The sequence below is a fragment of the Anopheles darlingi genome, chromosome 2 (genome assembly GCF_943734745.1).
Source record: "Anopheles darlingi chromosome 2, idAnoDarlMG_H_01, whole genome shotgun sequence".
NCBI lineage: Eukaryota > Metazoa > Arthropoda > Insecta > Diptera > Culicidae > Anopheles > Anopheles darlingi.
This window is the reverse complement of record NC_064874.1, coordinates 65032381-65058266: the sequence shown is the minus strand read 5'-3', so window position 1 is coordinate 65058266 and position 25886 is coordinate 65032381. Positions and strand designations below refer to the sequence as shown.

Here is a 25886-nt window from a genome sequence, read left to right as displayed (position 1 = left end):
GCCGGTGGCTATAGCCAATGCTTATGCTACTTCATATTCCGGCGGCACTACCCACGGCGGTGGTGATGCAAAAAGTGCCAAAGAAAGAAGAAAAGTAAACCGAAAAAGCAAAGTCAGAAGAAACAAGATGTCCGGAACACCGTTACTAACCGTGTATCGATCGATTGATGCCCATGATGCGAGAGGCCCGGTCGATTATGCTGATCGATTCCGCCAGCATCGATCGATCGCTCGATTGTTGTGTGCCATGTGTGCCAACCGGTGGAACATGCCACGGACAGTTTTGTTTGGCATTTTGTGGACCTCTCAGATAGTCCGCAAAAGGTGCTAATTGTGGATCACAAAAGTGAGCGGCTAGCGGATGATCCGATACTTCGGTTCTATTCAGAAGCTTCTTCTTGGCAAAGAAGCGAGTTGCCAAGCGAAGCCAAGACCTCGCTTTTGACACGAAGGAAAAACGGCAAACACTCGGCAGAGGGCTCTAGGCGCTGCCGTTGGGTTTGACCTCACGCAAAAGGGGTTTACTGGGTCACCGGCGTCGGATCCGCGCTGCGGTCATGAAAGGGTGAAAATTGAAAAACACCCCAAGCCCGTGCGAGTAGCGATCCGTTAATTTTGGGCCTTTTTGGAGGCTTTTTTTCTCTCTCTCGGATCACTCGGGAAGGGGGGGGGGGGGGGGGGGGGTGCCTCGATCCTCGATTTCGGACGTTCGGTGCCATTGTTCGGTTTTTTTTCTTCGGTTGATCGAACCATTGAAAACCGAAAGCCAGCGACGAATGTGCCATTGAATGGACGCACACATTAGATGATGCTGGGCGGCCGCCCCGGGCCGGGATTCGATGAAAGTTTCGGATATACTTTCCGGACAGTAGCAGGCAGTAGTCATTCTTCACCTACTCAATTAGGTACACTTTCATGGTCCCTGATCGGATCGGGTGTCAGATTAGGCCCAGAGATCAGACTGCAAGAGACGAGCTATGGCGAGAAATGAGCTCAACATGTAGCGGAGTAACATAACGTGGGAGATAGAGAGAGAAAAAGAAAGAAAAAGATGTTTTGAATTCCATTTTTCGCTTCGAATTTCCAATCCCCGCAACAGTAGCCATGAGTGATCGCTTCGCGTGGAAATGGTGGAAATTGGAGCAACTCCCATGACCTTGCTCTGGCCAGCCACAAATCGCCGATCGCGAACCGTCCTTCTTCACATCGATCCAGCTCAGAGGTTGCTGCCTCCAAGGTGCCATTTGCACCAATGCACTGGCCGCGACTGGGCCGGCCCAGGTTAATGAACGTCCTTCTCGGACAATGTCTGCGACAGCGCCGATGACGATGACGTGCTTTATTACATTTTAATCGTCGATCATGCTGCGCTGCTGCTGCTGCTGCTGCTGCGGGTCAATGGATCGCATCTTCATTTCATCTTTCGCCACAGGCGGTGGAACGGCGAACGGGCGATGATTGATTGAGGATTCGACCATTGAATGGCTATCCAATGCACGCCACGGCGCATCATTCATCGCGGTGGTTGGGTTTGATGGGTTAATAATCGCTTCTCCATCGTCTTGTCGTTGTCGTTGTCCACTGATCCGATCAGAACGACCTGGTAACTCCGGTAGAATCCAAAAACAAAAGAGGAAAAAGAAGCTCGAAGAAAGGGCTCAGGTTCGCGTTGTTCGCACCACGCCAGATCTTGTTGCAGTGTCGCCGTTTTTTGCAACGATTGCAGCGTCCGCGAATGCAATGTCCAGGCCAGACCTAGCGGGGTCCGTCTAGACGCCATACAACGCCGTCTACGTTGCAAAAGTGCGTTCTTCTTCCTTCCTTTCTTTGATTCGGTACCGAACGATCCGATCCGATTGCGACATCCGTGGGACCGATCGATCCGTACCAGCTGACCCGGAAAACGGTGTTGGTGTTGGTGGCATTCTTTTGCCGAAAAAAAATAGTTCTTCAGCCGCGCAACGGTGGCGCAACACCCCAAAGTGCACCGCGTTATGTTACTCCCGCGGCAGCAGGAAGTGGAAATTGAACACTTTGGGACCGCCGGCCAGGACAGGACTGACCTGTGCGACGCTGGCTGCCGGGTGGCTCGGTGTTGCGAAATTATATCGAAATTAATGCCACCGATTTTCGCTGGATTAATGGAAACCGAATGGTTGGCCGGCCTGGCCACGCTCCGCTACACCTGAGCTCCTCGGCCGAATTGTTAAATCCACCCTTTTTGGCTTGGAGATTGTTTTCAGTTTTTTTTTTATGTAATGGCGTTCGATTACGTTCCGCCTATTTGCGCGTTTAAGTCACTCTCGCGAGGGTGGAGGGCGTGTAACATAAATCATGCCACCCCACCCCACAGCGTCTTATGGTGTGCTGTGTGGAAGAACCGGCGGCTCCGTCGATGGCTTCCGTCAGCGCGCGACACCGACCGGCGAGCTGTCCCGGTCCCTTCGGTCACAACATTGTAACTTGCAAGCCCTTCGGTGGTGTTCGTACGCCAAAGCGGGCGCATGATATAAGTGGCCAAGTGCCAGCCAGAGCGGCCAATTCCAAAAGCTAATCAGCAGCGAAACTGGTACCTCCTGCTCAGGGCATGCAGATTTGGAGCGTTTCGTTCAAGTAGCGCTCCAAAGCCGCCTTCCACCAGTTCAGGCAGTACTGGTTCCGAGGAATCGGCCGAGGAATCAGGAAACCAAGCCAGCGAGACCAGGTGTCTGGCATGTCGCCACTTCGCTGGGAAGGCCGAAGGCGGCGCGGTCGGTCCCGAAGATCCCGAATCGAAGATCGATGATCTACTTCGCGCGTTTCGCCTTCTTGCGCCACGTGCAGATTACCGGCCGGTCATTGACACGCCACACAACCGCCCCCCCCTATTATGGTCGCTGCCGCTACCACGACCGGAAGGTCCACTTTGGTTCATAAACCTCCGCCTTCCACCCCGCTGAGGGAATGGCTGAACGTCCATTTGCGAGCCTTTACACACCCCAACTAGGTCAGGGCGAGTTTGGACAAGAATTGGTTCTGCCCCGAGAGTTCGTCAAGATTTTGCTTCCATCGATCAATGCTCCATCAGCTCCCTTCCCTCCCTTCCGTCCCTTGAATTCAGCTCAAGCATCGACATCATAGCGTCTGGTCTGCTGCTGCTGCTGTTGCGGTGCGCGATCTTGGCGTGCAAACGCACAGCCTCCCTTTCGGGACGGCTAGGCCAAGCAACATAACCTCCCCTCCAGCAGTGGTGGTTGTGGTGGTGGTACGGTGGCCAGAAGAGCGGTCACGCCTAACACGCCGAACATCTGAGGTGCGCGCACACACTCCAACTCCACTCCGTAGAACTTCAGGTCCAGGGCTCTGAGCAGCAGCAGCAGCAGCAGCAACTCTGCAGCAGCTCTGCCCCTTGGCGTTCCTCGAAACAATCATCCTCGAACCACAATCCACCACCACTACCACCACCATCGCCGTCCCGGTTCTGTGCTGTTTCTGTGCTGCAAAGAGGCAAAAGGCTCTGCGCTCTGGGGAGTTGCGGGTCTCGACGCGCAAACCTTCCACGCTCAAAACCGGCTTTTGCGTCCAGACGGCCGAGCTCGCTGCTCACTGACACTGACCAACAGGAGGCGGAGGAGGAGAAGGAGTGTTCTCCTCTTTGGTTTGATGGTGAGGGATGCTGGCTGGCTGGCTGGCGGTGTGAATGTGGTTTTTTGCGGAAACTGGTTTTCCAGCGATCACGTGTAGCGTGTGGCCGCGCCAAGTCGAGAGTCGACCGTCGAGAGTCACCAGCGAACTGCAAACAGACCCAAAGCCAGGCCAGAGCCAGAGGCAGAGCCAAGAAGCTCTTCGACTCTCGGTGTGCTGTCTTGGGCTGTTGGGCTCTAATCCGCGAGTGAGGTTTTTGGTCGTTTCCAGAAAGTGTGCGCCAATCGCCGATGTTCGAATGCCTTGGACTTGAGGAATCTGGAATCCGGGGAGACGCAACTTAGTGAGTCCAGAGGTAGATCCAAGATAGCTTTATCGATCATGATATCAGCCCTTTTTTGAGGCCCATTCATTAGACTCGGCCTGGCAGTGCATTGCCTCTCGCTGTGCTCCTGCGCCCTCTGCTAAGCCGCTGGCTGGCGTAACTGGTTTTTGAAGGTTATGGTACGCCAGCTACTGGCGAACTGGCACGCACGGACGGACGCTCGCACGCCGATCGGAAGCTCTCGATGACATCATAGACCAAACCTTCCCCCGGCCCCGTGGTTCCAGCTCCACAGGAACCTGCAGGGTCGGTGGCGCGCAAGATTAGCTAACTCCCCTGGAGTGGACGACACACACCATCGACCGGCCGACCGACCGACACACCGGGCCCATGGGCTACTGATTATCGCAACAGGTTTTCAGGTAAAGACCCCGGTGCGCTCTCCCCCGTTTGAGGCCGTTTGCATTTCTTCTCGCCCTCTGTGCGGTGCGTTGTCATCGCGTTCGCAGATGAGAAATGTCAATAACCCCTTCTTTCCGGCAGCCAAATGACGTCCGTCCACAGGGCGTCGCCGGTCGTCGCCGGTCGTCGCCGGTCTGTTGTGTGTGGAATGTGGTTTCGCTGTTTTGGTGACAAAAGTAAAACTCGAACCGATATACCGAGATCGCTTCGTCGAAGCAACCATTGACTCATCCTAAACCGAAACGATGTTTTGCATACAACCTCGACCGCGTGAAATTGTGTCAAACGTTGTGCCTCTCGACGTCGACAAACACAAAATTCCGGACAGGTTGATGCAAAGTTTGCGATCTGAAGATGGCCAACCCTGGCGTCACGATGCCATGAGTCACGATGACGACGGTCCGGAACGGTCTGAACGCCGCTGACGTGTGGTAAACAGAATTTAATGAGAAGCAAATTGTTCGTGGCTTCGTGGGTGAATAGCGCGAACCGGGGGTTTTTCTTTTGCTCTGCTGGAAACATCCCGTGCGCGATCCCGTGGCCACCCGTTCTGCGGAACGGGATCCAGTGGCGTGGGGTTTGTGCGCGTTATCTAGCCATATTCTAGCCGACCGACCTTAACATCTTCATCTTGCACGCAAAGCCCCTCCGTACCGAGAAGCGATAGCGGTAGATTGATGGATGGATGGAGTTACGCTGTTACCGCTTCTAATTCTAATCCGGGGAATCAAAAACGCAAAACCAGAGCATCGTGGCAGACAGGCGGTGGTAGTGCCCGGTTTGGAAACAGTTAACCAAGGGAGTGGCGCATACGGTGCGGTCTCTTCAACGACGAGACGAGGTTCTAGCGCGTTTCCGATTATCATTTCGGTCCAGAACCAGCGACCACGGAGCACGGCAGACGACAGACGCGGCCAGGCCAGCAGACATTGCGTGCTGATGATCAGTACTTGAAGGTGATTTCGAATTCCCCAGTCTGCGCGTTTAATCGGTGATGAAAAATTTCACATTCCGTTGCGCACCAGCGCAACCAACCAACCACCAACCAGCCAGCAGCAGACTAGCTTTTGGGCAGGCATGGAATGGAATGGAATTACCATCCAAGCCACTTACGTCACCGTCGTCCCCAAGGCGAAATCTCCGATAGATGATGATTACCGCGAATTCTGCGTCAAATCGATGACTCTTTAACCGGTCCAGACAGTGATGCCGCACGAGCCAAGTGAACGCTCGGCCTATCAATCGTACGCGGCGGTAAAAACCCGCGCCATTCCGCGACCCCTATCTCAATGCCACTCAACTCTGCGCAACTGATACGGTTCGGTCGGTTGCACGGGGACCCGGCCCGGCCCGGTCCGGCCCGGCCGCCTAGTCACCCATTTATGATGCGCCACCAATCACTTATCGCGCTAGACACAAGCTCAATCGGCCAGTGCAGCACCAGAGCGAACCAGACGCAAAAGCACCAGCACCGGCACCGGCACTGGCGTCACGGATTCAGAAGAGTGTCAGTTGTCTAGTAGCTAGTAGCTCTACCGTTACTGCTGCAGCTACTGCTGCATAACTTGACCATATTGTGCATTTGAGAGTAAAGAGTGTCGAGATATGGAGAGCCCGTCAAGGGTTTTGCTTCTGCATTTGACAGGCGGATCAATCAGGCGAAGATCACTAGTGAGTTGATACCGAGTTGCGTGTTACGTGTGTTGTGATGGTGATAGTGATGGTGGTAAATGCCGGAACCTACGGTACGCGATTGATGTGTGCCCCATAAGCCGACACGGCCGACACTCGTTCGACAAGTGGACTCTTCTCGAGTTCACATGTAATAGCAGCTCCTCTAGTGCACTAAACGAGACGTTGTCTGATCAACGACCACGATCGAAAGCATCCTCCAGGTGAGGCTCTAGCTCTGGTCACAAGTCGCCGAAGCCGAACGGCGCTACACTACAAACTCCTGCCCGTCCAGCGACAACATCAAAACACCTTAAACTGCGAGTCGCTGCTGATTGGTAAGGGCTTTTGGAGAAATGGACCGCAGTAACGGTGGTGGTGGCCTCGGGGCGTTGTAAAACAGGACGGGAGTAAGTCTACGGGTATGCGAGGTATCCGTCTGTGTGTGTGCGTGTGTGTCGGATTGATCTGTTTCCTACCGATACGATCCGTCTGCGTAGCAGCAGGTATCGGTTGCATCACGTCACGTGCTTCCCCGAAAAAACCCTTCCTCATTAAGCTGATCGAAGTAGGAGAAAGTGGCCCCCTGCATTTTTTCGGGGCCAGCTGTGCAGGTAACGGTGTTCCAGATATGTTTCGTATTATGCAGCGGGCTACATAGTGATCTTTCGGTTAGCTACGGCTACCCTATACAAGACGCTTCCAAAACTGGATTCTTGCTACTACTGTGCGTGTTCCTTTGAAGTGCTTCAAAATAGCATAGGTACCTATGTAAAGGACTGCAAACTGCTTATTCCAACAACTTCAGCGGTTAAGGGAGTACAAGCTTCGATTGCTCGCCCCTTAGAAGATCGCCAAACAGCTGTTTGCGAGACCCTCGGGACGACCGTGATGCTTGCTGTCCGCGTGTGTCTCTAGTAGACTGTCATATGTGCGAACCCAACTGGTCAATATTAGCATATACACACTGTGGACAGCACTGGGACCCCTAACTCTCCGCGGACAAGGCATTCCAGACAATCCACACAAAAGCCAACTACGACGACGACTACGTTCGAGTTTAGCCGGCGTCGATTCAAATATTTGCCCAACACAATGCACGCCCTTTGTCCACGCAGGGCCTGAGGGCTGTGAGTGGCCGAAGCAGCTGCAATCCATCTTCAAATATCGCACCACCCCGGAGACGCGGTGCACTGCAAATGCACAGCGGTTCATACAAGCGGCATTTGATAAGAGATAGTCGTCGTTGTTGTCATTGCACAGCCGCCGCCGTTGGTTGAATGCAGTTTTTGCGACGCGAGATACGCGATAAAAGCCACGACCGGGAACGATCCGATGCTGGCACGTACCGTGCAAGCGTTTTACGCCGCTATCGAACATACCGGGCGGATCGGGAGACCTTGGACGAGGTCTTAGACACGGGGTTCTGGTGGTTATGGCGGCAAGAACGCTTCTTTTGCTCCTTCTCGTGAAACCTGAGACTCATCTGCCAATGGTCCCCAGTGAGATCATTCGATGTTGCAGAAGGATCTTACTGTGTTTGTGTGTGCTCCATGAAGACATTTTGGAACATCAATCAAAGCACACGAGCAGCGAGCCAGCGGGATATTAGGAGATGAGCTCATCATTCCGCTTTCATTCGCTTGTTCGCCTCACATATGGGTGCGTCGCTGCAAACTTGGAACACACACGCTCTGTTCACGCATGCATTCGGTTCTAAACGACGCTCCATGAGCCAGCGTATAGCGAGATCTCGGCATTATGTGTCGTATTCTCCCAAAAAATCATACAACTACCATGTACTGTTCAAGTTCGTACTTGACTCAATGTCAATGTCTCAATCGGTTCCGCAGTCACCAAACGAATGTGGTCATCGATATGTGGTCACCTTCAACCCAGGGTCACATCCACGTTTCATTCGATACGCGTAAGGGATTATTGGAGGGTTCTGCGTGAGCCGCGTTGGTTTGTCCCGGCCTTGACGCAGACGCGGCCACTACCTGGATGTATTATATTACCGCCCATCGATACGCACCTTGGAATTCCGATCATTTGATTCCGCATCAGCGTCGCTTTTGGGACACGCACGCACGCGCGTTGTTCGTCATTGAACCGAAAATAAGCAACTGGACATCATCATCCCTTCCGTAGCTGGTAGGAGGTAGCAGGCAATAGGCTATGTCTAGTACAATCTGAGGTTCACCGAAAGATGTAAATCGCCACTTCGTCCCTAAACCGCCAAATAACCAAACACCCGCCATTACGTGGAACCGCCGGCGAGTGACAGTTGAAGTTAAGCTGCGCAAACAATGGGCAACAAACCTATTGGTCGACTAGCTGTTGTTTGTTGGCTACTAGCAGGTAGTAGCTTGGTACATTTGTACACTTTGACAATTCAACAATTAATTACCAACAACCAAAATGGCTGGCAGCACCGTTCTCTCTGTCGCGTGCACGTCGTAATGGGCAATGTGTTTAATGTTGGCTTTAGCGGGAGGCAACGGCATCAGCGGCAGCAGCAGCAGTAGCATGGTGCGTGACACAACCGGACAAACGGCCGCACGGGTTCGCTCCGGTGCGCTGAGAACCCGCTTCTGCCGTCTCTCCATCATTGTCTCCATCGCGTCTGTTCCATCGTGGCAGTATTGCACCATCCCGGGCGGTCCATGTGATGTGGTTTGTCTTCCCTCCTCCCCCACTAACCACACGCGCCCCTCACGTTCGTTACGCTGCTTTGTGACCCAAGCCCCACCACCGGAATGGCCAGAGACGCACGCTTCTTAAGATTATCATAATCGCAGCGTTGGCACCGGGGGGGAGGGGGGGGGGGTGGATGTGCGATGATGTGCGCCCGGCTCGATGCCCTTGCCAATCTGGCCAGCTCAGAAGGAGGCCTCTGGGAGGTGGTGTCTCACGGTGTCACCGTTGAGGCAACTTCACCTCGCCACGCCACGCCACGCCAGCTGTGACAAATGCAACTTCAACGAGCCACCTGTGCGACCTATTGTTTCGCATTGCGAGAGACTCACTTTTCATTAGCCTCATTTCCGTGACCACGGTGGCCCCGGACCGGACGGACGGCGGCCCGGAGATACGGCGTCTAGAGTGGATGACACTCGGCGTTCGGTGCGCTCTTAATGTTGTTAGCCACGCTTCGCAACCATAAAGCTGTTGATCTTCATCTGATGATTGTTAAAACACATTTACTGCTCACCTCACCAGCCGGTGCTCTGGTTGCAAATAGCTCTTTTTTACATTTCGTTGCTTCGGACTTAATGAACTCAATGGCCACTCGCGACAATAGAATGCAGTTTTGGAAATGTGTTGTTGTGCACATCCTCAAGGCGTGTGGCCTTCAAAAACGTGCTGTATACAGTGTGCTCTGCATTCAATACCAACACCATTATGCCGTGCCCGGTCGGTCAACGTCCACCCTTCGTCACCTACGCGATTCCTGCCATAAGGTGCTCCTGAAAAATGGCCAATTTAGTGTCCACTTGTCATTCGGCTGCCATTGATCGTCGCGCACCACCTCGCCCGAGGGTCCGGAAAGGGGATTATTCCGAAAATAAAAAATGCGTACCCAAACAATTTCCGAAGCATTAGCTGAAGGTTGACCGACCGACCGTCCGACCGTCCGACCAGCTGCTGTACATGGTCAAACACACACCCGGGTGGCTTCCGTTGCTCGCGTAGGATTACACTTCATTAATTCCGGTGACGAACTCGACGACGAACACGGTGGAATTTCTCGTCTCGATTTTGACTTATTTGGTCATTCCGCGGAGCGGGAGAGGGGGTTCTAGTGGGCCGTAAGTCCATTGCTACTCTACCACCTCTACCTGCGCTGCAGGAGACTGTCCTCGGTGGTGTTCCGTTTTACGAACCGGCGGATTGAACTGCTTGAGCTTGAGACTTGATCGAGCAGATCGCGCAGATCGCGACACCAAATATTGATCCGATCCGAAATGGATATGTTTGAGACCATAATTCAGAGTGATGGCGGCGGACTGGACTGGAAGGTCGCTAGATGAGTGGAATGCAAATTACAGTTGCTTGGAGAGGAACTTTGAAATTCTCGATTTTTTTCTCTTGATTATTAACATTACTCCTTCTGCCACTCACTCTCACTCACTCTTGCTCTCGCTTTCTGTCTCTCTTTTACTTTCAGGAGAATGGTTTTGGGACGTCACTGATGCGTTTCTAGTTAAAGGTAAGAAAGAAGATTTAAATTTGGACTCTGCAGCTTCAACAGCTACCACGTCAGATCTATTCAACCAGAACACACACACACACAGCTCGATCAATGGATATGCAAAGCAGCGGCAGAATGTAAATGTACCAAGCCAGTCTCTCGGTGTTCTGCCCCCGCCTTCATAGGTCAACGTTCGCTGAATGCCGCTGAATGGTATCCCCGGGGTTGAACTTTCAATTTCCATACATCTTGAGATCGTTTTTTTTTTTTCGCTTTTCGTCCTCAAGAACCCTGGCCCCCGGACTTACTGGGGCGTGTGGCTGGCTGGCCCCTATTCAAGATGCAACCGTGTCGCGTTGGTATTACGAATGGCTGCGTCGCGAGCCATACTTCTGTTGCTGCTGTTGCGGACTCGAACTCGGTAGCTGCAGATGAATATTCATGCTCACGCCTGCACTACCGGCATCTCTCTTTCTCTCTGTGTGTGGAGCGAGTCGTGCCAGTAGCCTTTACAGGCCAACCAAGACCCAACCGACCGACCGTTCTTGGCGACTTGGCGATCTCGGCTACGTCCCGGACCACGACGATGATCACAATTCGATGATCGCGGCGCGGTCTGCCGTCCGAGAAGGAATTGATTTCGAAGCTTTTCCCTTCTGGGCAGCGGCTTCTGCGGGTGGCCTCTGATTTGCCATGAATGACCAGCACCAGCCGCCATCACTCGCCATCACTTCGCACACCACTTCATCTGACGCGAGAGGTGTGTGCTGTGGCTGTCTTCCTTGATATGGCTTCGGAAACTCCAAGGAGACTCCGACGACGCCGATGATATGCCGATGATTTGTCGCCTTCAATTTGTCATGCCGCATGTCTCGCATGTCAGTTGCGGCGGCGGCAACGATGGCGGCTGCCTGCATTCTTCTCGATGCAACGATGCAACGCGCGCTGCAGGTACTAGAAGGTGCACATCGCTTTGCAAGGACTTCCACTCGTGGTGACTCCGGCTGTATAAGGAATTTTGTGGCAGCCAGTGCGTCCAGTAGTGGCGGACCGTGGCATCGTTCCGAAAAGTGTTGGCAGCCCTAGAACCGGATATGGTTCGCGAAAGCGTCCTTTACCACCGAGTGGTCGTGATCGCGAGTTCGACATGGTCAAGCGCGCGCGAAAGCATATGCTTTCTTATGCCGGCACGTGAACGCATTTAGTGTTGCTGGGGCCAAGAAGCGGGTATTTTGAGTTCAAGGATTCGGTTCGCCAGTTGTATGCCAAGCCTTGTTGGACGCGAGAGCGCGCACACACACATGGGTGCACATCGATCGATTGAGGCGATGTTGATGTGCGCGATGCGATCGATTAGCGAAGCGAAGGAGGTTGTTGTTTTGATTTGCTTCACATTAACCTCGACCACTGGTAGCCACAAGGCAAGGAGCAGGTCATGGATCATCGGGCGGATCGAATTGAGGGCAGCTGTGCCGCTATCAGCTTATTTGGAATCTTTTTTTCTGTAACATTTTTCCTCTAATGTTGTTGGCGTAGTAGGTAGCAAATGGAGAACTGGATTTCTTTTTGATCGCCAAAAGATCCAGATAAGACGTTTCGAATTGAATTCGATTTATGAAAGTGACCAAAACACTCTTTTAGATATCGATCCTCGTCCATCTTTTTGATCTTTTGATAGCATTTGTTGGCAGCCAAGACATTGTGGGTATCTTGGAGGTAAATACTGCTTAATATTGTTGCTATATGAAGGTAAAAGTAATCAACACTTTTACACGCCTAATTGAATTCGCGACGACTTTTCTCGATCATGCAAACAACAACAAAATTATGTAAAGTATTCCATTATGAAGAACACAATTCGAAGACATAATCGATCCCAACCCCCTTCAGCGCCACACCACCATGGATTAATCCGCATTTCCAACCGAATGCATAACACTGCGCACTGCTCTGCTCTGCTCTGCTCTATTGGTATTGGCCAGAAAGAAAGCCAAAACCAAAGTAATCCACATCGATGTACCGCGTCCATTGTCGTGAAAGTGAAACTTCCGAAAGATTGCTTTCAAGCCGGCCCCAAAGCCCGGGAACCACGTAACGCCGGCCGTCGCCTACAACTTGTTCCGCCGGAACCTCGAACCGAAGGCACCGCGCTCGCCGGGTGCCAAGATTGGCCAAGATAATTGTCCCGAAACATCGAAACGGAGCGAGCGAACGAGCAGCCAATGTCAATGATCGAATAATTGTAGCTCCGTACTTTTCACGGGGTTTCAACAGCAGCAGCAACAACAACAGACCAGCTCTCTGCTGCTGCTGCTGATGATGATGATGACCCTTTCGGCGACGATTGGTTCGCGGAACACCCGCTCCCCGAAGATGAGTCGATCTGATGCGATGAGAGGATGCAAAGCGACCAAAAGACGACCGTCCGAGAAAAAAGAAGCGAAAAAAAGAAGAAAATAAGAGATCCAACTGCCGCTGCCAATGAGGTGAACATGAACTGTTTGCCCGTTGTTTGTTCGGTTCGGTTCGGAACCACCGCCATCAGCCGCCCTTTTTTTCCTTTCCGTTCGTTGGCGCAAGCGCAGAATCAATAAGTTATGAAATCCCTTGGACCTCGCGAAAGGTATTAATTATGGCAAAAGCTCACTCCTTTTCTCTCGCCCTCTCTTCTACTCCTCTTGCCTCTCTCTCTTTCTCTTTCTATCTCTGCGTCCTCCATTTTGTTGTTTTGCCGTCGAACACGATAGCGCGCGCTCGCGAAGGGGGTGATGGAGGGACAAATTGCATCCTTCTTGGGGTCCGCTCTTCGTTCGTCCAAGGCACACAAGGTGGGACCAACGTCTGAAGGTCAACGACTTTGGGCGCCGTTATGAGTGCGCAGCAGCAGCACCAACCATGCGGTGGTGGTGTTGGTGGTGGAGAGCATTTGATCGAAGCATAATTTTCGTCACCGAGCGCGAGGAGCGTTCTCGAGCGTCGCGATTTGGTTTCGTTCTTGCAGTCGATGCCCGGCGCACTTGGCCGTCGCTCGATTGACGCTATAAGGACGTACGCAGTAGGAAAGTAAAAGCAAACGTACGGACACCCCACCTCTAATGCCGGGAATCCGGTCCCAAATCGGTTTAAAATGGAAAATTGCTCACCAAATGTCAAATGGCCGGGGTTAGCGCGTCTGGCGAACTCGCTATCAGCCATCATCGGCAACGGCAACGACGGCGGTTGATACTTGACTTTCAAAGCCGTTAGACCTATAGCGGCTCCAGCTACATCGATCGCGATCGTTGACTTTGACTCCGCCTTGGCTCCGATCGATTGCATGCGATCGAATGCTGGGGCGCCACAATTCACACCGCACTCACGCACGCACCTACCGCCGTCGTGTGATCTCTAGTACTAGCCCGGGAGCGCAGTCTGCTCTGTACGCCCCAAACCGATTTATGCTGCATGTCACGCTGCTACACCACCAGCAGCATTTCAAGGTTAGCAGCAGCTAGAGTGCGGTTGTGACGCAATCCGTTGCTGCTGCTGCTGCTAATTTCCTTTCTACCGTGATGCCGAGAGCCTAACGGATAGACCCTTCGTTTTAGTGAACTCTCCGGTCCGTGGTGTGCTGTTGAGGGGTCACGCACAGCTCTAGCAGCAGCTTTTTAGCAACGTAGCAACCATTCTCAGCAACCAGTTCATGCACACGACACATGCAACAACGAGAGCTGGGCGCTGCCTGCTGAGATGACGTTGCACTTCGAGGTACCGCTACGGCAACGGCGACCCCGACACTCCAGCGTAATACGGGAAGCGACGGTTCATACACGCACTTTCGGAAGGGGCCCCCTTTGCTAATTTATGAGTTTTCTCGCTACGCGTTGAACTTACCCCCGGCGCCCACACACATATGCACGCATAACGCAAAGAGCGCAAAGAGCATCTTCCTCTCAGCCTCGTCTTCGTGTGGTCGCAATTGACGATGGGCGGTGGGGCTTAACGGCAAAAAAAGGTCGCACTCACACACACACATCAACCTTGCTCGCCTGGTCGGTACCGTAAAATTCATGAAACGCCTAGAAGGTGGTGTCCCGTGAACCCGTTAGGTTTTATTAGAACTTGAACCCCCAGAATCGATGCTCTTTTATGCTCTGCTATGGTTTTATGCTCGCTCGCGATGGTGTGGAATATTAAGCCACGAGAATGAAGGGAACGCGCGAATGCTGGTGAAAGACTAATTATCGGTCAAATTTGCGGGCCGAGCCCAACGCTCCCGACAAAGGCCTTCATTATTGACGTGGCTGACCGTGTGTTCCAATCCGGGGGACCGAGACAGGGGGCTTAGGTCAATTGGATTCGGGTTCGAAGAAGCTCGAACTGCAGAAAAGAAGGCGCTTCGATCGGATCGGATCATCGTTCTGATGATCGACTGGCCGAGGGTCAATCAAGCCCCCCCAAAAAACGAAGACCTCCCTCCCTCCGAAGCCGCCTAATTGGACGCTTTCTTTAGAATCCGCTTCAGCAATCCAGTGAGCGTCAAAGCGAATGAAGCGAAGAACAAACCGCGTACGAAAGGAGTGTAATCCGCGTGACGAAAGGAGGAAGAAAACCTCTACGAGCGGCCATTTTTGGACCCCGGCGAGTAGTAGGGTCATAAACCGAACACATACCTTAAGCACCACACAGGACAGGGCACAGAGGAAGGACCTTGGGGCCGGCTTATATTCCTGCCATATAAAATTTTTATGCCAAATCATAAGGTCCCAAGTCCCCCACAACATGATTCCTAGGAACCCGGAGCGAAAGTTCGGGACCTCCCTCCCTTTTTTGGGGTTGTGATCCGGATCTTCGCGTCGCATTGTATGCAGATTCTTCGTCCTCGAGGCTATCGAGGTGGTAAAATCGGGGGTTCGTCGCCTACTTACCATTGTGCTGCAGTCTTTCGTTTCGTTCGTCGCCACGCAACCAGCAACGACCCGCGAAGCGAAGCGTTTTGCAGCTTCCCTTCCCGGCACTGGTGGTGTTGTTATTGTTGTCGTCGCTTATGCTGCGAATGATTCGACGAGAGCCGGCTGCTCTCACTTCCAGGACCAGGGGACCTTACATAATTCATGCGTTCGTATCCGCGCGATCTGGGGCGTCGATTCGATGGACAGACCAGCCCAGTTGGGACTGCTCCCAACTCGCGGTTCATCCCCGTCCAGTGTTTGTGTTTGTCTCTTTCGCCTTTATACAGCCCGGGGCGCTCCAGGTTGTTGTTGCTGTCTTTCTTTATTGCCCGCCGTTGGTCGCGGTGTTCGTTGCTGTCGTTGCGCGCCTCACTTTCTTCGTGACAGATGCCCGACGATGTCCGTTTCTTTTTTTGTTTGTTTGTTTGTTGCCCTTTTTGGAGCAGACCAACGATGGGGCGAACGGTGAAGAACCATCGTTTCACGGGGGCCAACGGCAGGCCAGCAGGCTTTCGCGCACGTTTCGCAAGGTCATGAGAAACGGAGACAAACAGACAGACAGAACGAGACAGAGAGAGAGCGACAGACTTGAAGGAAGGGTAAACATTGTTATGGGTGCGTACCACGTCGCGCATTTAATTTACGACTCAACTTCTCGACTCGACTTCGGTCCCTCATCTCCTCATCAGCAGCAGCAGCAGCAGCCACCGGTGGTCGGTTTGGAGCCATGGAATCGCCCAAAACCGAGTCGAGTTTTGCGAAGAGTACCCCAAAAAAAACAGGCACCACATTAGAGGGACCTAAGGACGGGTTTGGCCTTGGCCCCTTTGCCCTAATGTATTTCCTTTGGAAACGTGGCAAGGCGCTTCCGCTACTCGTCTGCTAGGCGTACCATTTTGCTCTACCCGGGGTCGTTATTATCAATCCCACCATCACACTAAGCCACTATCCGGAGTTCGGAGTAACGCAACGTTCGGACGTCGTCGTACAATGTAGTGCTTGAACCCCTCGGCACAACCGGTCTCGGCGTCGATGGCCTAAAGGATGCCAACAACATCAGGAACAGCATTTCCCTCCTCTAGAGCCTCTAGAGCCTCCTCAGTAACGAGTGACTACTCGGTGGATGGTGTATGTCATTGCCGGGGCTTCTTCACCACCATCATTAGCGTAACCTCTTCGGGGCAAATATTGACAAAGCGCTGCTCTCGAGCGTTCCTCGGAAGTGGTTGGCTCGGAGCACCATCTTCTCCGCCCATCAGTGGCCGTCGCAGCCACCACCACCACCGTCACCGCTTCCACCGCGGTCCGAAATATGAAAAATGACACTTTCAATTGCTTATCTATTCAAATGACGACGAGATTTACACCGCATCTCTAGTGCCTAGGCGTGTGTGTGTGCACTGCACCTTCTAGAACCTAGAATGCACTCTCCTCTACTTGTTTTCTCTTTCTCTCGCGACGCGGCCGTGCGTTCTGGGCGTTCTTTCAACTCAATTTCAGACGACCGAGACCATGATGATGATGACGACCACAAACACAATCGTTGCACCTCGACGAGCTCGGGCGAAGAGAACGCATTCTTGTCCGCTTCGCAACAGATCACGCAGCAACACGAAGTCATTAGCATACGCTAGCTGGCTGGCTCGCTGGCTTGCGGGCTGTCTGGCTGTTCATCATCGTTCTCGTTTGCACCGTTTGGTCATCCGTTGTTGGCTGCGTGCATTCCAAGGAACGGTCGTCCGTTGCCGTGTCAACGGCACTTGGCGGCAGTCGGCAGCGGCCATTCCATCATTCGCCCCCGTTGCTCGTGCCTCCACCCCTCGATGCGCCAATGCGTCTTATTAGCCACCACCGGGGGGCGTCTGGTGCGCGCGAGTCTTCTTCATAAATTGTATGCCCACAAACCAACCAAGCAACGACCCTTCGGCGCAAGTTCCCGGTGCGCAGTTTGAACCCCTCAGGAGGGTTAATTTGGGAGGAGAGAGGAGGCCAAGAAGGGCCAAGAGCAGAGATTGAAAGCATATTGGCAGGGAGTAGTCCCCCCGCCCTCCGGTCGATACCTTTCTCATTATGTTTCCCACACACACACACACGCACGCACACACACTAACACATCGACGGCAAGCTTATCAAAGTAATACATTTTAATGTCGTTCTCGCAGCGGCAGTCGCAGAACGAAGACGATCCTATATCAACAGCCCCCCAGCTGTGTGTGTGTGTGTTCATTCACTCCGAACTGCGAAACTGCGAGGATAGAGCGTCTTCTTATCTCTTACACCCGGGGACACTAGGGGACACTCCAACATCCTACGGATCGGGTCACATTGGCACATTGCTGGTGCTCATTAGCAGCAGCAGAAGCAGCCCTTACCCCCCAAGTGGTCAGTCCATTCCGGTGTCTCCGGGCGCACTATCAGCTAGTCTCAAACCCCCGGCAGCAGCTGTTGCTGCTGCTGTTGCTGCTGGCACACCTGACGCGCTCCAACACCAACGCGCTCTTACCATCGCCAAGAACGTTCTTACCGAGCGAAGGGTGTGTGCCCGTTACGCGTTGCTCGTTGATAAAGTTTAACGATCTCTGGCCGGCTGGCTGGCAGGCACACCATCGCCATCATAATAAACTATTAAAACCCGGTCCGGAGGGGCCCGGGTCTGTGACAGTTCTGTTCGATGCTAAATATCCCCGATCACCGTCGTTTCTTGGTTTCTTGGCAATCCTGGGTTCCATTACTACCATAGTGACCGTTAGGAGGAGGAGGAGCGGACGTGGAATGGAAGGTAGGGAGAGGGACCAGGATACCAGGAACTAGAGTGGAGAGTGGCAATGGCATTAGTATGCCATTAAGGAGCGCTTTAGAAGATCAGATATATCGACGCCAGCAAGGAGTCAGCATATCAGGGGGTCCGACCCCGCTGGCGCCCGCTGCTGGTCGAAAACCAGTTCACCGTACCCGGGACACATACACACACAATCAATCACTGCCTGGAGCTGAACTTTGTTGGAAATTATTCAAATCGCGAACCGTTCGTCGCGTCGCGTCCTCTAATGTCGTCGTCGTCGTGGCCGAGAACAGAAGCCTTCGAACCTTTCGCCCGGCAATCGATCGATCGATATGGGTCGGCCGAGAGAGCGCGTCCGTCTGTCCCCAGGTTAGCCAACGATCGAAGGCGCTTGGCGCTAAGATTGGACGCCAAGGTCGCGAGTGTGTGGTAAACAGGAAGAGCGCGCGCGCGCACGCTTGGAGTTGACATTTTAAACCCCTCGACTAAACTGCAACCACAAGCCGTGTGTGTGCGTGCGTGTGTGTGTGCGATCGTATCCAGCATCCTTTATGGTGGGCCACGCGATCTAATAGCTTTTGCTGTTGACCGGCACACAACCGTCGTCCGTCGTCATCATTTATAACTACTGCGAGAGACGCGGTCAAGCCATAAAATGCCACCGACAGCACCACACACACCGACGGACCACGACGACGTGTGTGCTAACGGTTTCCGGACTCTTTCTTCATCATCTTTCTGACCACATGTGAGGATCGGTTGTGCAAATGATTTCGTCCACTACGCGCTCCGTAACCACATTAGTCGTCATCGTCGTCGCATCCGAAACCGACCGCATCCGTCAAACCGTCGGGATGCAACCGTCCCGGGTGTGTCGCGGCGTCGCGAAGCCCCTGAAGCGCCTTTTTTCTATAACGGCATCGGCATGCAAATCGGCGCCTGGCAGAAACCCCGCGAGTAGCTACTACTCGAATGGTCATCTGCCAATTTATGGACCATTTCGATTCGATTTCAATATTAATTGTCCGCCCGATCCGGGGACAAGTGGCAAAGAGCGAGAAGAAGAAGCTGAATCCCGGTTTATGATCCCCACACCCCTTCGGTCAACTTCCTGGAGTAATTCGTAGTTCGAAGTCGCCGCGCACCAAATGAAGAAGTCTTCGAAGAACGATCCGCTTGTATACGCGACACTTCGAAGAGCTTCGAATGCAGCAACAACAAGCGTCGTCTGGTCAGCGTCAAACCCCTAGAGACGGACTGCTAACACCCGTGAAGGTGTGTAGTAATTGAAAACGAAAACCTTGTGCGGCCGCCCACACGCCAACCGTCAGACCGTAGTAGTAGTAGCGGTCAGGCCAGACCAGACCTGGCCAGACCCCAGGTGGTAATTTGCGCCGTGTGCGCCCGCGCTACGTACGCTACACGGCGCTCGTGATCGCATATTGATTGTGACGTGCGCCACCCCTGCGATGGGGGGCGATTGTGCGGAGGTGTCGAGGAACCGGATTGTTACCGCTTAAGACCCCTTATGGCTGCTCGGTTCTCGGGTTCTCGGTGCCCGGTTTTGGGAGGCGGCAGTACGCCTTTTTACAGCGTGGAATGCATTCTTTGACGGGGTCGAGTGCGCCACAGCTGGCATTGACGACGACGACGACGACGACGCCGGATGATACGGATCGTCTTAACAGTGATCGTGGCGCACGGTGAGGGTGCTGTAAAGGGTGCCGGGATCAGCTAGGTGAAGGTTATCGCAGACCAATTACGAGAGGCTGGAGTTAAATCCTTCAATTTACAGGATATACTCACAGAGAGAGACAGAGAGAGAGTGGTAGCTGCAGTGACATTTGTGGCGCAATTACAGTAAGCCCCCCAGGGGAGGGATCTCAAGGATCTCACGTATTCTCGCGCTGAGCTGTAAGTCTATATTATGACTTGCAATCAAAGATGTATCCTTTGAGAAGCAACTTTGAGTAGCACCTCAAGACGTTACTTTCTATTGTCTTAATCTACTGATTGATGCAGTTATCGTTAAAACAATATTGCATTTCCTCCTCATGACCTTGAAGAAATCATTATAGGTAGTCATTAATTGAAATTCACTGGAAATACTGAAAGACCCGGGCAAGAAATATGACAAGTTCCCCAGAGATCAAACGAATAATGACGTTATGGCGGTTATACCTAGACTTTATGGAGCAATCTAGATTCTTCAGCTTAGCGTGCGGCACCACCATTCAACCGAGCTAATGAACCATAAACATGGCAGCAATATAGCCAGCCCCGGTTGCTGCTGCTGCTGCTGCTGCCTCCTATAACCAACACGATCCACGCCATCTAATCGAACGATCGGGCGCCGATTAGCCCGTGTTACAGCCCCGTAAAGCACGATCAGTTGCAGCTGCAGCGCTGCTCGATGACAGTCAAAGCCCCCGATTAGAGCCACTAATCGGCTCGCCACGACTCGATCCTCACTCTTTTCCCCTCGTTCCCTCGTTCTCTATCGCAAGCTTATCGCATAAACAAAGACGTGTCCGCCCACGAGCATAATCATCAACGGGGGTGCATATGATTATGTCATCGAAAGCGCGACATCGCAATCGCGACGAGACGCGAGAGCAACGCCCACACGTCCCCTCTCAAGGAATACGAGGCTTTCTGGAGAGGCATTTGCGCTGGTCAAGCGCTCTGTGTGTGTGTGTGTAATCTGTCATTAATTTTCATTTAACGCGCACGCACGGGATATGACGTACGGCGACGTTGGTCGAGATCGAATGACCTCCAGAAGGCTGCTGTCGTTGTTGCTGCTGCTGCTGCTGCAGCAACAGCAGGGACAGGGACATTCATTTTGTTTCCAAATACAGCGGGTGTGTGCGTAGGAGGGAATCGATGGTCAGGTAAGGCACGATAACTGGTGGACATACGAGTGAAGATGTGGGATATAGTACTCCTCCCCGGAAGCTGTCACCTTCAGCTGCACCCCGAGGGGCCCTCTTGCGGTATGTTCTTTTGATATCGAGGGCCCCCCCATCCCCATCCCGTAGGTGGACATGGACTCGCCGTACGTACGGGTACTCGACGTAACAAATCGACGTCATTTCGACGTTGGCTTACGCTTTACGGCGGAAGTTGAGTTGACCGCGCGGTTTTGCGGTTACCACGCCATCATCATCCCCTGACAGAAGGTCTCCAAGATGGTGGAGGTCGTTCTGGTGGAAGAGAAGCGAATAGTCGGTACTGTCGGACTTTCGCTTTCCTCGAAGTGATCGAAGTCATATACCACCGTCGTCACTAGGCAACGGGGTAGCTTACTTTGATCTGTGCGTGCTTCGATAGCATTAGCGGGTACGTCTAGTCGTAAAGATGGCGCCGACGTAGCCAGGACATAAATCCCTTCAAGCAACCATCATCAAAAAACCGCATCGGCACTCGACTGTGAAGTTTTCGGCTGCGCTTGCCACTGCCGAGCATAATTAGCAACGCAAGCGCGGCTTTCCTTTACACACCCTCTCCACAGACACACACATTCATCTTTGGATCATGTGTCGCCTTGGACGTGTAGACGTGATATATGGGGACTGGAGCTTCGGAGCTTGGAGAAGAAGTGATGTGGGTGTGCACTTCGATATGCGTTATGCTTCTGGTTCGGTTCGGTTCGGTAAGGGGGTTTGGAGCCGGTGGATTGAGGTCGTGCCGGCTGCGATTTCACTTCCGATGCGGGCGGTCAGTCGACTCCGCAACTGGCGATGGTCAGTTAGCTATGCAGAGCACATGGTGGGCAGCACTTTCTCTCCCAAAATCCTCCGTCCATTCCCATTCACGGGTACCAAACAGCGCGCATCGCTTAACGGCGTAGAACGGCGATGGCTACGGAGTGATGGCGCTCGACATGCGTTCTGTGTGCGGCCGCAGACCTTGTCTTGCTTTGCGCAGGGTCACGCGTTACCTTTGCACCGTGGACTACTCCGATCCGAGTACCAGGTCGAGGATACGCGCCTGTACACTGTTGACAATGAGCCCAATTCAGTGAGCAAGCTGTAACTGATCACACCACACACCAAGACTCGAGTAGTTCTTAAGATGCTTCTCTCGGCCGCTCGAATGGTCAAACCTCATCTCACAGCGAGCAAGGTTGGCCGGAAGTTCGACCCGCGTCGCACTCGGGTCTTGAATCTTGTGACGTCTCGTGGCTCTCTGCCTCCTTCGGAAGGTCATACACCGCACCGGTTGCCGTGGCATACTTTTATTATGTAAATCGTTGTTAAACATCGTTGTTGTTGTTCTGCACGCCTGCTGCAAGTGCGTGACAAGGTTGAGGGTAGGTTCGCACATCGCGCACCGCCCTGAGACGTGCCCTCTGGCGCACATCGGGCGCGTTATGTCCACTTCCGCTCACCGCCTCACTCTGTGTGTGTCTGCTGTTTTGTTGTCTTGCGTCGCGATAAATAAATAGAAGGAAGCACCACCACCAGCAGCAGCAGCAGCATTATGGCGTGGTGAACACGAGCATTCTTATAATGCTCCGTCCGTCTCCGTGAAGCCGGGATCCGATCCGATGCTGAGGCGCACGTGACCTCTAGGTGTCCACTGCGCTCGGATTGCTGGGATGAAAATGTTTTGTTTTGCGTGCATTGTTCTTCGAGCGCGAGTAATAGTAATTGATGTTTTATCGCGTCTCCATCTTGTTGCAGGTGAGTTGCAGGTTCGGAAGTGGACGATCTACGGCCATCTGAGAACCCTCGCGGCCTGGGAGGGGACAGCTAGCTTTAAATGGTAAGAGGTGATATAGGCTCATTCAGTGTGGTTTATGGACCTGTCGTTCGTGCGATGTTGTCAACCGAATGGAGAACTCCTACAACGCAACAGACACACCTGTAGAACACCTGCATTAGGCCTCTCTTTATAGTTTGCGCGCGATGCGATTGTGATGTGACTTCTCAGAGCTTCTCGCAAGATCATTTGCAAACGATTGGCTCCACGCGGCTGACGGAATTGGAAGTAAGCATGAAGGAGACTGCCTGCCTGACTTGCAATCATCTGCAGCGGCTCCCACAATTCAACAAACAGGCGGCACACTGTTGCGCTCATGAAACGCACGTCACAGACACGCCGCTAAGCATGTCTCAGGGTGGTTCGTTAGCAGCTTGAACAATGGACCCCCTGCAGCCGCCGCCACCGCCACCGCCACCGATGTCAATATCAATCACCTGCGCTGTGGAAGGGCAACTCTGTAGTTACTGAAGTAATACTGCCTAAGCACCATATCTAGGCGGCCGTCTGTTGCGCTGCTGCTAGTCATCGAAACCACACACATCCCAAGCCGCCGACCGGGACCAACACCACCTACATTTGCATTGTGGCCACACTTTACCGAATCGAGCGTTAAACTGCTACTTTGCACAAAAAAAAAACGCCAAACAATAAAACAGTAAAACAGGGAACAGAAAAAAGTCCCAAACCCCCCCGCAAACGCTGGTGCTAGAGCTTGATGTGATCGCGTCGACATACTCCCGCGCTCGTACACGCGCTCTAACAAGTGGCGCAAAAGCATGGAACCGATGAAAAGGGTAAATTCGAAGCGATTGGGTTGAACCGTATCGCAAATTACATAATTTATGCCACCCGTTCGGAAAGGCCGCCATCGGACGGCCGGTGACCAGTCTGGGGCGCCAGCGATCGCCGGTGATCGCGATCGATGGGAAGTTTTGGGGACCACCGAGATCATCGTGGTGTCGAAATCATCCGCGCAAGGGATCGCGCGCAACCGAATCCAATTGACGCTCAAGCCTGACGCTGATTTGGGCGCGCTGAGCGAGTGTTAACAATGGGGGATAAAACTGAAGTCTCGGTCTAGGTTACAATAGGGGTTTGGTTGCCAGACGCCCCATTAGAGCGACATTCGGGGAGTAAACTTTCCAATTAAGCGAAGTGAGAAACGACACGGGAGACACTTTAAATCAACCGTACTATGCTAAACATACGGAGTTAGGTGTAATCGGCTACGCAATACGTTGGATACGCATTAGCAACCGTCAATGGCCTGCTCAGGTATCGAACAGAAGCTGGAACGATGTCCACCAAAGGCTTCGATTAGTATTGTTAATTGAGACGGATTAGCGAGTATATGAGAAAGTGGACTCTTTTTAGTAATAGTACCCAAATCAGGGCTTTTGTTGGGGCAAAAAAATCTTCTATATATGCTGACATCCTTTCTCATCGTCGTATGGCTCGGTATGGACCAGATCTCACTAGTCTTTTAATACTGTTCACTAGAGACAACAAGGGACTCAAATGATGTTCTATCCGTGGGATCAAACTGGACGTATCTCCAGTAATACAAGGACGACCATATGATTTTAGAATAAGTAAAGTATACGCTTAAAGTTTTGGGATAAGAGCATCCCTCTATCTCTAAGCTAATACTTACAAACTGCTAGTAAAATCATGTTCAGTAACTTTCAATTTTACACTCACGGTACATGTCTCCAAATGCCTGTTTAGAATCGACCTAATGCTCATCCACGGTTCTCAATATTCTCTTGAACCACTTCAAACCCAACTATATCTCTTCTATATGACATTCTTCTACATGAATTGAATCCCAGCACTGTTCCGAAGTTTAAACACATTTAAACAAAGGAACCGCAATGAGACCAAAGTGAGAAACCACTCGCAGCACCTGTCGATGATTTGAATCGAAATTACTGCAGCCACCGCATCAACGTCGACGCCACTGTTGCCAAAGTGCAGTATCAGTGATATCCCCGATATCACGATGCGCTACACGCCGCGGTGCGTTAACCGCACCGCACAAAGAGTGAAAAGAGTAATTTTCGACTTACGTAGACGCGTTGGACGCCGACGAGCCAACCGAGGCGAGATATGGATTAAATGCTTCTTCATCATTAGCCTAATCGGTGGTAGCCCGCCAGTGGACCAACACATACGAGCGCGCTAATTTCTCGAAAGCCAAAGCACAATCACATACCAAAGCCCAAAACCCAGAAAGTGACGCTCGCACGAGATTTGCTTTCAAATTCGAGACGATGGCGATCGCGATGGCAAATGGAAATGGATTCCGTCGGTGTGCGCGGTGAGCGGATAGATAGCTTGTCATAATACGATGTGCTGCCAGATTACGATCATCCACGATCCACACGATGGAGTCGTGGGTCCACCGCACCCGGCACCCCGCACCTCCGTGGTACGATTATGATTTCGATTTCGTTGTCACAATGACGCAATCCACGAATCGAATCAGTTCGCTCGAGGGGGCTAATAAGCTATCGGGGCGAACGGCGGGGCCTGACGATCTCCGGCCGGGCCGGTCGGTCGCTCGAATCCGTTCCAATTCTTCGACCCCGCGCTGTCCAAACACAGGATGGCGTGTGTGTGCTACTGCGGCGCAGGAGTCGGGGTGTGATTTGATAAATGAGGTCGAGATCGAGATGTTTGACAAATCGCAGCCGCACCGATTATCGCAGCATATAATCTCCCGAGGTTAGACCCCCCCGAAACGGAAGGGCAATACCGATCAGCACGCCTGATCAGCATCGCAGCCACCAACTTATGCGATACCGAATGTAATTCAACGCACGGCTAGTTAGCATTTTTGTCGCCAACATGTCTATGCGGATTCATCGTGGCTCTATGGGGGATCTATTTACTCCCCATGCTGATGATGTGGCACTATTAACGGTTCTCGATTTAGAGCAGATCTCGATTTAGACTTCAGCGTATCGTCCGATCAACGCCGGATTTTCATTGCAAATTTGGGAATGTCCTGATCGATCGGTATCTACATTCAACGACGCCGGATTTACATGCAACAATGTTGCTGCTGGGAATGCTAATGGCCATCGGTGCCCCGGTGCCAAATCAGCAAATCAATCAAATGGC

The 25886-nt window shown here is 52.6% G+C and overlaps 1 protein-coding gene across 4 annotated transcripts in view; it reads left to right on the top strand.

Annotated features, from left to right (window-relative positions):
* LOC125952550 (uncharacterized) overlaps positions 1–25886 on the top strand; it is a 66929-nt gene that overhangs the window by 18465 nt on the left and 22578 nt on the right. For 2 of the 4 annotated variants that reach the window (XM_049682078.1, XM_049682074.1), the window contains exon 3: positions 10252–10295. The gene's annotated coding sequence lies outside the window, so the exon portion shown is untranslated. The remainder of the gene's footprint in view (positions 1–10251; positions 10296–25886) is intronic. The other 2 variants (XM_049682077.1, XM_049682075.1) reach the window with 1 other exon arrangement.